The following is a 13,312-nucleotide window of genomic DNA, read 5'->3' as shown; positions in this document are numbered from 1 at the left end:
AGGTCCTGGGGGGAAGGGAGGAGTGAGCCTGGGGAGGGAGGGGGAGAGACCGGGTGCTGGGGGGAAGGGAGGAGTGAGCCCGAGTGCTGTGGGGGGAGGGGGTTGTTCAAGGCATGAGGACGTTCAGGGTCTCTGGGAAGTGCTGACGTCTGCGCCTGTGCGGCGTGTTGCTTGTGGGTGCCTGTGTGGTGTGTGGTGTGTTTCGTGTGTAGTGTGTGCATGTGTGTGCGCGCGCGTGTGCACGCGGTTCGGGGGATGAGTAGGGGCGCTGACTTTTAGGACCAGCCATTTGAACTAAGCTGGAGCCGACGTCTTAGAACCTAGGATGAGTCTCGTTTGGTTTTAGTCTGCAAAGCTCGTCTGGATCAGACAGGAATTTTCCCCAGACGCGGGTGCACGTGAATTAATTCATCAGAAGGCGGTTCACGGCCTGAGTGAGGGAGACAAGGGCGGCAAATTCCTCCGCCTCATTCCTACCCTGACGATTCGAGGTGGGTGAGAGGAAGGCGTGGGGCGGCTGGGTGTGTGGGGTGGGGGAAGGTCACCTCCCCGGCCTCTCTGGGCCCTCCAGCCTTTTCCTGAGAGGAGCTCGCCTCGGCCCCTTGGTTGGGGGGATGGGAACGTCTCCGGAAGGCCCTCGGCCGAGCAGCTGGGCCTGCACCCCTGGTCCCTTACAGTTCGTTTCTGCTGTGGCGGCAGGAGGCTGGGGAGCCGATGACTCACCCTGCCGGCTAATTGCAGCGTTAAATAACTTTGCGCCGGATTCAGTGGCTGCAGCAGGGAACGCGCTCCGGGCGCCGGGGGAGGTGCAGGGACGCCCTGAGAACACACCTCCGTCTGTGTCACCAACCTTAGCAAGTTCTGGCCTGTGGAGCCTGTGGAGCCCTCACCCAGAGCGCAGAGCTTCATGCCCCTGAAGGGTGCAGTTTGTCCCATGGTGCCCGGTGGGCCCGGACAGAGCCCCCAGAGGCTCTGTCTGAACGAAGCTGCACCCACAGGCTGCAGGCAGCGCGGGCCCCTCGCCCACCTTTCTCGGAAACCATCTGCCCATGTGAATCTATGTGAAGGCCCTTCATGCGCTCCTGGACATCTGCGTGGGATTTACTTCAACTGCTATAGCTGCGAGGAGGACGAGCATGTTTCACTGTATTTTTAGCAGAGAGTGCAGATTTTAGAACCTCGCGAACGGTCCTGTATATCCTGCACGATGACTCGCCAGAACAGTAGGAATAGTGACCCTTCATTTGCATTTATGGTGCATAGGTTTTCAACGGACAGTGTGTAAATCAGCTTGTATAATAATCGTGGCACCCACGCGCGCGAGCAGACTTACCATGAACTGACTTCCACTGATTATTGCGGTTTCCAGGGAAACGAGGTTTGCAGCCACCTCCGGTGAGGGCGGAGCGGCCTCTCCATTCCCAATGCAGCAAGGCTGCTGCAGCCACGACGATTAGGCTTTGGAGGAGGAAGTGAACTGATGGGGCCTCATCCTCCTCCCTCCCTAAAGGGTGAGGGTGGGAGGATGGGGCTGTGCCCTCTTAGGGCAGGGAAAAACAGCTTGGAGGGGTTTCTGCCATCAGAGATCCCATAGGAGGCAGGTCAGTCCTGCAGAATTTCTCCCCAGTCTGGCCACCAGCCTCCCCGGCCCCTTGCTAGAGGCCCCCATCCCACTGGCAGCTTGCTGCTGCCACGGGGCCTTTGCACAGGCACCTCCTGCAGCCTAGGGTGTGTCGCCTCTCCACGTCCTCACCGGCGTCTGCCTTTGCATTTCCCAGATGCTCGCTTCATCCCACTGAGGAGTAACTCAGTTTTGTGGGATCCCACTGCCCTCCAGGTGCCGCTCCGCGTGCTCTACACAGCCTACACAGCTTTTCATTCAGTCCTTGCGGCACACGAAGGTAGGCGGCCCCACTGTCCTCACAGCGGCTTCCTATGCAGGAGCCAGTGACTGGCGGAGCGCCGCTCACACTCAGGCTCCAAGAGCTGCCTCCCTGCGGTCCCCTGCCCCGGACAGACGCTCCTCCATAACAGGCAGGATTTCCCTGTGGTCCAAAGGTGTGTGTCCCTGCCAGATTGGGAGTTCAGCTCACTGCGATCCTGTCCAGCTTGCCCCCATCTCCCATCCCCATCAGGATCTGGCTTTGCCCCAGCTATGTGGAACGAACGCATGAACAAATGAATGGGTGGGTTGCTCCATCTTGTGACAGGACGGCAAAGTCAGCTGGTTCTCCTCCTATGGCGCTCAGGGCCAGGTGAGGCAGGTGGGCCCACACGCAGACAGGCCCCCATCTCTGTATTGGGTGTGGGGAAGGGGCTCTGGGAGGGTGCATGCCCCAGCTGCAGGAATGTCAAGAGCAGAGGCCCTGGAGGAGACAGCCCGGAGCTGGCGCACAGTAAAGTCCTCAGGTAGGAGGGGCAGAGTGAGAGTGCCACCGTCGGGCAGCAGATGCCCACCCAGAAGGGTCTTTGAGCCTTGCTGGGAAGTTCAGATTTTACCCTGAGGATAAGGGAGGCCCTGGACCCGCAGGAGGATGCCCTGGTACGTCTAGAAGGAGCCCTGCCACTGGGGAGCTGGCGGGGTTGCTGCCCATCACAGTGCAATCACAGGTTTGCCTGCTCATCTCCCCCGCCCTTTTCCCATCACTTCCTGAGACTCTGCAGATGGTCAGCAGTGTTCCTGAGTGGATGACATTGGGTTGGCAGAGAGAGGGGAGGGCAGTCTGTGGTCCCGGTCATGCAGTTTCCTTGTACAGTCCGTTGAGCTCACAGGGACCCGTCAATGACCCTTCACTCAGAGGGACGGCCTCTACACTTGAGCTGGTTTCTGACACCTAAAAACAGAAGTGGAAATGGGAGCAGACGCAGGCACATTTTCAAAGCTGATTTGGTTGCTTTCTGGCAGAATCCCTTCCCCCAAGCACCTGCGGGGCCCACCCCTTAACTCCGCCCCATGAGGGGACCTCTGGCAGCTGCAGTCTAGTCAGGTGATTTCTGGGGCTCAGGGCTCAGGGAGGGGCACCCACCTCAGAAAGAAGCGCCGTGCTTATGAGAAATGACTTCTACAGGTTGTTGGGGAAAGAGGAGTTATTTTAAAGATCGCAGAGCCCGTGATGTGCCAGGAGCATTCACACGGGGCATATAGTCCCCACAGCTGCCTCTGTGCTGGGGCCACCTCGCCCTCCTGTCCTAAAGACAAGGAACCTGAAGCCCAGAGATGGTGTCTTAAAACAATCGTGTGGTTTTTTTCTGATTACAACAGCAATTGTGTTAATCCAAGAATATTTTTCCTGTCAACTGTAAACCTTATTTTAATATTACGTATTCATTAGCATTTAAAATTCAATCTCCTAGAATATTGACTTCAATTAGTTTGGCTGATTCTATTTTTTTTTTTTTTCTAATTTGTTTATCACTTAACTTTTTAAGTACTTTTTTTTTTTGAGACAGAGTCTCACTCTGTTACCCAGACTGGAGCGCAGTGGTGCAATCTCAGCTCACTGCAACCTCTGCCTCCCGGGTTCAAGTGATTTTCCTGCGTCAGCCTCCTGAGTAGTTGGGACTACAGGCTCCCACCACCACGCCAGGCTAATTTTTGTATTTTTAGTAGAGACGGGGTTTCATCATGTTGTCTAGGCTGGTCTCGAACTCCTGACCTCAAATGATCTCCCCACCTCAGCCTCCCAAAGTGCTGGGATTACAGGTGTAAGCCAACACACCCAACCTCTTTTTAGTGCTTTCATCCTTTATCTTTTTAACTACGTAAGTACTCAACATTTTAAATTATTAATCTTCACTGTGTTATTTCCAAGAACAATCACTACTGACCTTTCACTTACGCAGCCACAGTGTGTGCCTCTCTGTGTAACTCTGCACAGCTGGTGATTTATTCAAAGAACTTACTCTCATAAAACCGCAGCCAGCGAGTTCTCAGAGACACAATAATGCACCTTAAATATTACTTTAAAAGCTCTTGTCTTGTGAAATGTAATCGATCCACAGAAAAATCATAAAGTATATATGTAATAGCTTAATGACTTATAAATGAGCATCTGTATACTTTCCACTCAACAGAATATTGCAGGATTTGAGTACACAACCTGTACCTTTCCAACTACAGCCTCCCTCCCACCAGAGCTTCTGCTGAGTTCACTTGAAATCACTTCCTTGCATTTATTTATACTTTCATTACCTTGACAAGCATCCCTAACCATTCTAGTTTGATTTTGCCTGGTGTTTGAACTTTATATTAACGGAATCATAGAACATAATTCTTATATCTCTGGCTTCTTTCATTCAACTTTGTGTCTGCGAAGTGTATCCATGTCGCATGCAACGGGGGCTTTTTCATCGCTGGTTACTGATTCACTGCATGAATATGACATGGTTTATTATCCATTTCATTGCTGATGAACATTGGATCGTTTCTAGTTTGGGAATATTATTAATAAATTGTGAACCTTCTAATTTGTGTGCCCTGATGTACTTGGACATGCATTTTTGGGGTGTATACTTAGTGAAATTGCCGGTTCATTTGGACATGCATTTTTGGAGTGTATACTTAGTGAAATTGCCGGTTCATGAGTAACACCTATCTTCAGGTATTACTTTTTGTGCCCTTTTATATTGAGATACAATTTATGTGCAATACCAATCATTCATGTTAAGTGTACAACTCAGTGAGTTTAGACAACTGGACACCTCGTTATGAGTCACCATCACCGAGATGATCCAGCACTGTCCCAACTCCCCCCACGTTCTCCTTTGCAAGCACCCTCTCCCTCTGTTCTGGGCACAGGCAACCACGACCTGCTCTCTGTCACCGTAGCTTTAGTATGAAATTTCACATACATAGACTCAGGCAGCAGAGTCTTTCCTGTCTGGCTTCTTTCTGCTGGCAAAATGCTTGGAGACTTTTCCATGTCGCTGTGTGAATCAATGGATCATTTGTTTTTATTGCTGAGCAGAATTCCACCAACATTTGTTTACTCATCCATGAAATGATGGACAGTTGGTGTTTTTCCAGCTGAGATTGTTATGAATAACGCTGCTATTGTCATTCAAGGACAAGTCTTCTGTGAACATGTTTTCACTTCTCTTGGGTGCATCCTTAGAAGTGGTATTGCTGGACTGTATCAAAAGTTAATATTTCACTTTCAAGAAACTGATAAACTGTTTTCCAGAGTGGCTGTACCATTTTGCATCCCCAGACCAAAGTGTGAAAGCTCCAGATGCCCCACGCCCTCACCAGCCCACGGTGTTGTCAGTCTTAATAATGCTGACCATTCTGGTGGGTTTGCAGTGGTATCTCATTGTGTTTTAATTTGCATTATGTTGATAACTAATAGTACTGAGCCTTTCATATATCTTTAGTAAAGAGTCTTTTCAAATCCTTTGCCAATTTTTTAAAAATTGGGTTGTCTTCTTGTAATTGAGTTGTAAGAATTATTTATACATTCTGAACGTAAGTTATTTATTGGATAAATGTTTGGCAAGTATTTCCTCCCAGTCTTTTGACCTACCTTCTTATCTTCTTATCAACATGTTTTAAAAAGCAAAACTTTCCATTTTGATGGCATCCAGTTATTACTTTATTCTTTTATGGTTTTTATGTACTACTTAGGAAGTAATTGTCTAAACCAAGATTACAAATATTTCCTTGTCTTTCAGAAGTTTTATGGTTTTAGCTCCTAAGTGTACATCTGTGATCCACTTTGAATTAATTTTTGTAAACGGTGTGATGTAATAGTCAAGGTTTTTATTTTTGCACATGGATATCCAGTTGTTCCAGTACCATTTCTTGAAAATAATCACCAATACCTTTAAATTACCTTGGTACTTTTATTAAAAATCAATTGACTGGAAAATGTGGATTGATCTCTAGGCTCTCAGTTCTGACCCATTGACTTATATGTCTGTTTTTTTTTTTTTTTTTTTTAGATGGAGTCTCACTGTGTTGCTCAGGCTGGAGTGCGGTGGTGCTATCTCGGTTCACTGCAACCTCTGCCTCCCGGGTTCAAGCAATTATCCTGCCTCAGCCTCCCAAGTAGCTGGGATTACAGGCGCGTACCACCACACCCAGCTAATTTTTGTATTTTTAGTAGAGATGGGGTTTCACCATGTTGGTTAGGTTGGTCTTGAACTCCTGACCTCATGATTCACCTGCCTTGGCCTCCCAAAGTGCTGGGATTACAGGCATGAGCCACCGTGCCCAGCCATGTCTGTTCTTATGCTAACACCACAGTATCTGGATTATTGTAGCTCCATAGTGAATGCTGGAATCAGGTAATGTGAGTCCTCCAACATTTTGACTCTTTTTCAAAATAATTTAGCTATTTTAGGTCCTTTGCATGTCCATACAGATTTTAGACTCAACTTGTCAATTTCTACCCGAAAATGTCTGATTGAGATTGTATTGAACCTATATCTTAATGCGGGGATAATTAGTATATTAGCAATATTGAATCTTCTAACCTACATTTACTTAGTCTTCATTAATTTATCTCATCAATATTTCGTAGTTGTCAGTGCACAGACTTTGCACACATTTTGTTAAATTTCCCTATGAGGATTTTATATTTTTATATTTTTCATTTTGTAAATGTTAAAGAAATAAGACACCCTCGTTATTTTTCTTTCTTTTCTTCTGTTTTTTATTTTATTTTATTTTTTTATAGAGAGAAGGTCCCACTATTTTGCCCAGGCTGGTCTGGAACTCCTGGGCTCAAGCAGTCCTCCCACCTCAGCCTCTCAAAGTGTTGGGATTACAGGCAGGAGCCACTACACCTGGCCAGATACCCTCATTAGATTTTTGTGTCTATTCTTATTTCTTTAAAGTAAAATTTACTTTAGTAAATGTTACTCTATAAATATATAGCATTAATATAAAATTGTTTGTTACTAGTCATATAAATACAATTAACTTTTTAGATTGCCCTCTTACCCTGTGACCTTGTTAAATTCACTAATTCTAGCAGCTGCTTTTGTGTATTTGGTAAGATTTTCTACAAAGACAATCATGCCACAGGTACATAGAACCCATTTTACTGCTTCCTTTCCAAACTGCATGCTTTTTTTTTTTCTTGCTTTATTGTATTGGCTAGGTCCTCATGCACAATAGTGAACAGAAGTAACAAGAGTAAACAGCCTTGCCTTGTTTCTTGTCTTAGTGGGAAACCATTTAGTCTTTCACCCTTAAGGATAATGTAAGCTGTAATTTTTTTGGTAGATGCTTTTTATCAGGTTGAAATCTATTTCTATTTTGTTGAGTGTTTTTATCATGAATAGTTGATGAATCTTGTCAAATGCTTTCTTCCTCATCTTTTGAGATTATCATACGGTTTTTCTTTTTCAGCCTGTTAATATGATGAATTACACTGATTCAGTTTCAAATGTCCAACCAAGCTTGTACTCCAGAGGTGAAGCCCACTTGATCACATGTATTATTCTTTTAATATATGATGGATATGACTTGCTGTTCTTTTGTTGAGGATTTTTGTGTTTATGTAAATGAGGATATTATTTGTAGTTTTCTTGTAATGTTTTTGTCTTTGTTTAGTGTCAGAGTAATGTTGACTTCATAAAGTGAGCTGAGAAGTATTCCCTAGTTTTCTCTTTTCTGTAAAAGAACTGTATAGAATTGATGTTATTTCTTCCTTAAGTGTTGTGTAGAATTCACTTGCAAAGCCATCTGGGGTTGATGTCTTCTTTGGGAATGACTTTAGCTATAAATTCCATTTATTTAACAGATATAGGGCTATTAAGGTTATTTAATTTTTTTCTTGAATGAGCTTTAGTGTCCTGTGTTCTTCAAGGAATTTTCCCATTTTAGTTAAGTTCTTAGATTTGTTGGCATAAAGTTATCCCAATATTTCCTTAGAAGTTGTGACTTTTACTGCATATAAAACATACCTCAATAAAGCCAAAAAAAAAAAAAAAAAAGTAAAAGAATCCCTTTTGGCCGGGTGCAGTGGCTCATGCCTGCAATCCCAGCACTTTGGGAGGCCGAGGCAGGTGGATCACCTGAAATCAGGAGTTCCAGACCAGCCTGGCCAACATGGGAAACCCTGTCTCTACTAAAAATACAAAAGTTAGCCAGGTGTGGTGGCACACGCCTGTAATCCCAGCTACTTAGGAGGCTGAGATAGGAGAATTGCTTAAATCCGGGAGGTGGTGGGAGCTGAGATTGCACCACTTCTCTCCAGCCTGGGCAACAGACTGAGACTCCATCTCAAAAAAAAAAAAAAAAATCCTTTTTTATCTGTAGGATCTGTAGTGAAGTCCCCTCTTTCATTTCTGACATTGGTAATTTGTGTTTTGTTTGTTTGTTTGTTTTTTGTTTTTTTTTTTAGATGGAGTCTCGCTCTGTCACCCAGGCTGGGGTGCAATGGTACAATCTCTGCTCACTGCAACCTCTGCCTCCTGGGTTCAAGTGATTCTCCTGCCTCAGCCTCCTCAGTAGCTGGGATTACAGGTGCCCGCCACCACGCCTGGCTAATTTTTGCATTTTTAGTAGAGACAGGGTTTCACTATGTTGGCCAGGATGGTCTCGATCTCTTGACCTTGTGATCCGCCTGCCTCAGCCTCCCAAAGTGCTGGGATTACAGGCCTGAGCCACCGCGCCCGGCCTCGTGTGTTCTCTTTTTTCTTAATTTGGTTAGAGATTTATCAGTGTTACTGACCATCTCAAAAAACTAGTTTTTGGTTTCATCATTATCTTTATATTTTGTTTTCTATTCCTTGATTTCTGCTCTTTTGGCTATTATTTCCTTTTTCTGCTTCCTTTAGCTTTAGTTTGCCTTTCTTTTTCTAGCTATCATTTGAGACCTTTCTTTTTTTCTTATATAATTTTTAATGCTATAAATTTTGCTTTAAACATTTCCTTAATTATATTCCACAATTTTCCTTATGTTATGTTTTTATCATTACTCTGGTAAAAAAATTTCCTAGTGATATTTGTGATTTCTTCTTTTACTCATTGGTGTTGAGAAGTGAGTTAACTTCTAGACATTTGGGGTCCTTTCTAGATTAGTTGTTGTTGCAGATTCCTAATTTATTACTGTTGTGGTCTGGAAACACTCTGTAAGATGTTGATCTTTTGAAATCTGTTGAGACAAGCACATGGCCTGTCCTGGCAAATGTTTCACATACAGTTGGAAAGAGCGTGCATTCTGAAGTTGTTGCTGATTATGTTCTCTAAATGTCAATTCAGTTTAGTTCATAGTGTCATTTGGATCTCCTGTATACCTTTTTCTTTTTGTCTACTTATTCTGTTACTGAGAATAGCATGTTAAATCTCCTGCTATGATTGTAGATTTTCTATTTTTCCCTTTGGTTTTATTAGTTTTGTTCATATATTTTGGCATACTGTTATTAGATGTGTATATGTTTGTAATTGTTGTCTCTTCCTATTGTATTGAATTTTGTCTCATAATACTCATTCTATTGAAGAATATTTTGTGTGCTATTAATACAGCTACTACAGGCCATGCGCAGCGGCTCGTGCGTATAATCCCAGCACTTTGAGAAGCCAAGGCAGGAGGACTGCTTGAGGCCAGGAGTTTGAGACCAGCCTGGGCAACATAGTGAGACTCCCATCTCTCCAAAAAAAAAAAAAAAGAAAGTTTAGGAAATCAGCCAAGCATAATGACATGTGGTGGCTGAAGAAGAAGGATCTACATAGGAGGCTGAAGCGGTAGGATTGCTTGAACCTAAGAGTCGGAGGTTACAGTGAACTCTGATCACACCACTGCACTCCAGACTGGACAACAGAACAAGGCCCTGTCTTAAAACACACATGCACACGCACACGCGTGCACACACACACACAGCCTCAGCTATGACAACTTTCTTATGCTAGCTGTTTGCATGGTATATTATTTTCCATCCTTAAATTTTAATTTCGACCTCTTTCTGTCTCTTCAAGGCAACATAAGGTTGGTTCTTGCTTTCTTAAGTCAGTCTGACCATTTGTGCCTTTTGCTTGGGATACTTCATTTATGTTTGATGCACTTATCTAAATGGTTATAGTTACATGATAATTTCTATGTGTCTCATCTGTGTTTTGTTCCTCAGATTATTCTTTCTTGCCTTCTTGTTCATTCATTAATGTTATATTTTCTTTGGACATATTTTTCTTCATTCATTAGTGGAAGTAAATTTCCATATCATTATTTTATCCATTAAGGCAAAGCTGCACTGTGTGTGTTCAAATTTACATTCCCACTCAGGTCCCTTTCTCAGTTACCTTTTTCAATCTTTTCAATTTTTTTCTTTTAATTTTATGTCTCTCTATAGTTTTCTGGTTATATCCCTTCTGTCTCCTTCTATATATTCTTATTTTATAAATGGTGGGCAACAAGCATGCCCACAGACGTGACTTGCAAAGGTGAAAGCTGACTCCCTGGGGGTGATGAGAAGAGGCTTACCCCTGCTGCCTTGCCCAGAGCTGCTCCTCTGGTAGCTTGAATCCATTTCTTTCATATCCAGTCTTCATCCCTCAATAACCCAACTGGAGCCACTCAAGACCCATGCGCCAGAAGGAAGACCATTGTTATTCTGGGGCGGGCAGCAGCTTCCAACAAGATGGCCTTGCGATTCCAGGTCACGACTGCCTGCTCCCTTCAGAGGAAGGGCTCACCCCAAATCCAAATTCCGCTGTGCGTGGCCGTCAAATGTGAGAGGCCATCTGGGGACTTGTCATGGGGACTGGGGTGGACACAAGTCACCTTTCTAGCTCCCTGTTGGATAACCTTTCTGTATTTGATGAAAAGTAGTACCTGAAATATAGTACCTGATGAAGTAGTACCTGACTTCCGGACTTGGAGTTTGAAACTCAAGTTTCCAGCTGCCCGGAAACGTGCTCGGGAGACTGACCGGAAGACAGAGCGTCAAGGAAGCGGCGTCCCAGCGTCACTTCCGGCGGGGAGGGGCGGCGTTTGGCGTCCTCTGGCGCTGACTTCTCGGCAGGGGATCGCTGTGCCTCGGGCCGCGGTGCTCAGAGCTGCCGGGTGGGATATGGGATATGGTAACCTCTGGGCCGCAGTGCCCCGAGGTGCGGGGGATATGGTAACTGGGAAACATGGCCCCGAGCCCAGTTACTGCCCCTGTTAGTTAGGCAGTGAGGATTCAGTAGTTTGCAAGACTTTGCCTGACACTGTGCCCGGGCGTGGTCTGGGCAGTGTCTTCGCAACATCAGCGAAGGCATCTGGGCTTTTTCCTGTGGGTCAGCGAGTGACTCCTTCATCCGTCGTCCCTCCATCCGTGTGGCCATCTTTTGTCACGTGCCTGCACTGTGGACGTCAGGCTGGGGACACACAGGACCGACTGGACAAGGTGAGATCTAGGATTTATGCCTCATTCAGTTAATGTTCTTTAGATATTTGTTCAACCTTTATTTGGTAGGAAGCGGGTAAAAGTTTTTCCACTGGTAAAGACCTTACACTTTCTCAGTAACCTATGTACCAGCTGTCCTTTCGCTCACATCTTTGAGCTTTTCTCCCTGTATTAGTCAGGATTCTCTAGAGGAACAGAATAGGATAGATGTATTTGAAGGGAAGTTTATTAGGAGAATTGACTCACACGATCACAAGTTAAGTCCCACAATAGGCCGTCTGCAAGCTGAGGAGCCAGGAAGCCAGTCCAAGTCCCAAAACCTCAAATATAGGGAAGCCGACAGTGCAGCCATGTCTGTGGCCAAAGGCCCTGGAGCCCCTGGCAAACCACTGGTGTGAGTCCAAGAGTCCCAGAGCTGAAGAGCTTGGAGTCTGATGTTCAAGGGCAGGAAGCATCCAGCATGGGAGAAAGATGGAGGCAGGAAGACTCAGCCCGTCCAGTCCTTCCACATTCGCCTGCCTGCTTTTATTCTGGCCATGCTGGCAGCTGATTAGATGGTGCCCACCCGGATTGAGGGTGTGTTTGCCTTTCCCAGCCCACTGACTCAAATGTTAATCTCCTTTGGCAACACATTCACAGACACACTCAGGACCAGTACTTTGCATCCTTCAATCCAATCAAGTGGACACTGAATATTAACCATAACATTCCTCAACTCAAAAAAGCGAAGAAAATTCCCCCCAAACACAGCTCCACTTTCTCAGGAGTGTTTGTGAGAGAACTTGCTTAGGATTGCAGGGGTACAGTGGTTTCTAGGTGCACAGCACCTCCGGAGAAAATTTCCATTATCTTTCCTCCTGTCACGCCTCCCTTCCAGCCTCCCGAAGACAGGCCTCCTGCGTCCTGACCCCACTGTTCAGTCTTCCCTGCGTCTCCTTTCTCGACTTCCCTCGGGTCCCTTCTGTCCCCTCCATAATGCAGGGCAGCTCAGCTCTGTCCTCCCAGCTCCTGTCTTCAAGCTTGAGCAGCTCCCTCCAGCATCTCCAGGTCATCAGACACCACCTTAGAAAGTTGTGGGGGTAATGACCGGGCGCGGTGGCTCAAGCCTGTAATCCCAGCACTTTGGGAGGCTGAGACAGGCGGATCATGAGGTCAGGAGATCGAGACCATCCTGGCTAACACGGTGAAACTCTGTCTCTACTAAAAAAAAAAATACAAAAAACTAGCCGGGCGAGGTGGCGGGCGCCTGTAGTCCCAGCTGCTCAGGAGGCAGAGGCAGGAGAATGGCGTAAACCCAGGAGGCGGAGCTTGCAGTGAGCTGAGATCCGGCCACTGCACTCCGGCCTGGGCAACAGAGCGGGACCCCGTCCCAAAAAAAAAAAAAAAAAAAAGAAAGTTGTGGGGGTATTTTTTAAATGGATTTTTCTTTTATGAGTTCAAGTTTAAGGGAGTCAGTTTACTTGCTAGTTTTTCTACTTCTGTGTAACAAATTTTCACCATTTTAGTAACTTAACACAAATATATTTTCTACCACTTTCTTTTTTGTTTTTGTTTTTGTTTTTGTTTGAGATGGAGTCTCAGTCTGTCACCAGGCTGGAGTGCAGTGGCACCATCTCGGCTCACTGCAACCTCCTCCTCCCAGGTTCAAGTGATTCTCCTGCCTCAGCCTCCTGAGTAGCTGGGATTACAGGCACCCACCACCATGCCTGGCTAATTTTGTGTTTCTGGTAGAGACGGGGTTTCACCATGTTGGCCAGGCTGGTCTCAATCTCCTGACCTCTGGTGATCCACCCACCTCGGCCTCCCAAAGTGCTGGGATTCCAGGCATGAGCCCTGCACCTGGCCCTCTCCACTTTCTGTGGGGTCAGTTGGGTCCTCTGCCCCTTGCTGCTCCAGGCCGAAATCAAGGCGTCACCCAGAGCTGTGATCTCATCTGAGGCACAAGGGTCTCTTCCAGGGTTGTTCTGGTTGTTGATTT

General features: G+C 45.9%; 1 long non-coding RNA gene across 1 annotated transcript; it reads left to right on the top strand.

The window, feature by feature from the left end:
- The first annotated feature begins 228 nt into the window (after window positions 1–228).
- On the top strand, window positions 229–7,922 carry LOC105532683. Its single transcript, XR_001005031.1, has 3 exons — window positions 229–1,378; window positions 1,779–1,901; window positions 7,355–7,922. It is a non-coding gene; the product is annotated as an uncharacterized LOC105532683 (long non-coding RNA).
- Window positions 7,923–13,312: the final 5,390 nt, after the last annotated feature.

The sequence above is a fragment of the Mandrillus leucophaeus genome, unplaced genomic scaffold (assembly GCF_000951045.1).
Source record: "Mandrillus leucophaeus isolate KB7577 unplaced genomic scaffold, Mleu.le_1.0 Scaffold98, whole genome shotgun sequence".
Classification (NCBI taxonomy): domain Eukaryota; kingdom Metazoa; phylum Chordata; class Mammalia; order Primates; family Cercopithecidae; genus Mandrillus; species Mandrillus leucophaeus.
Note: the sequence above shows the minus strand (reverse complement) of the source record. Positions and strands in the feature narration are given on the sequence as shown.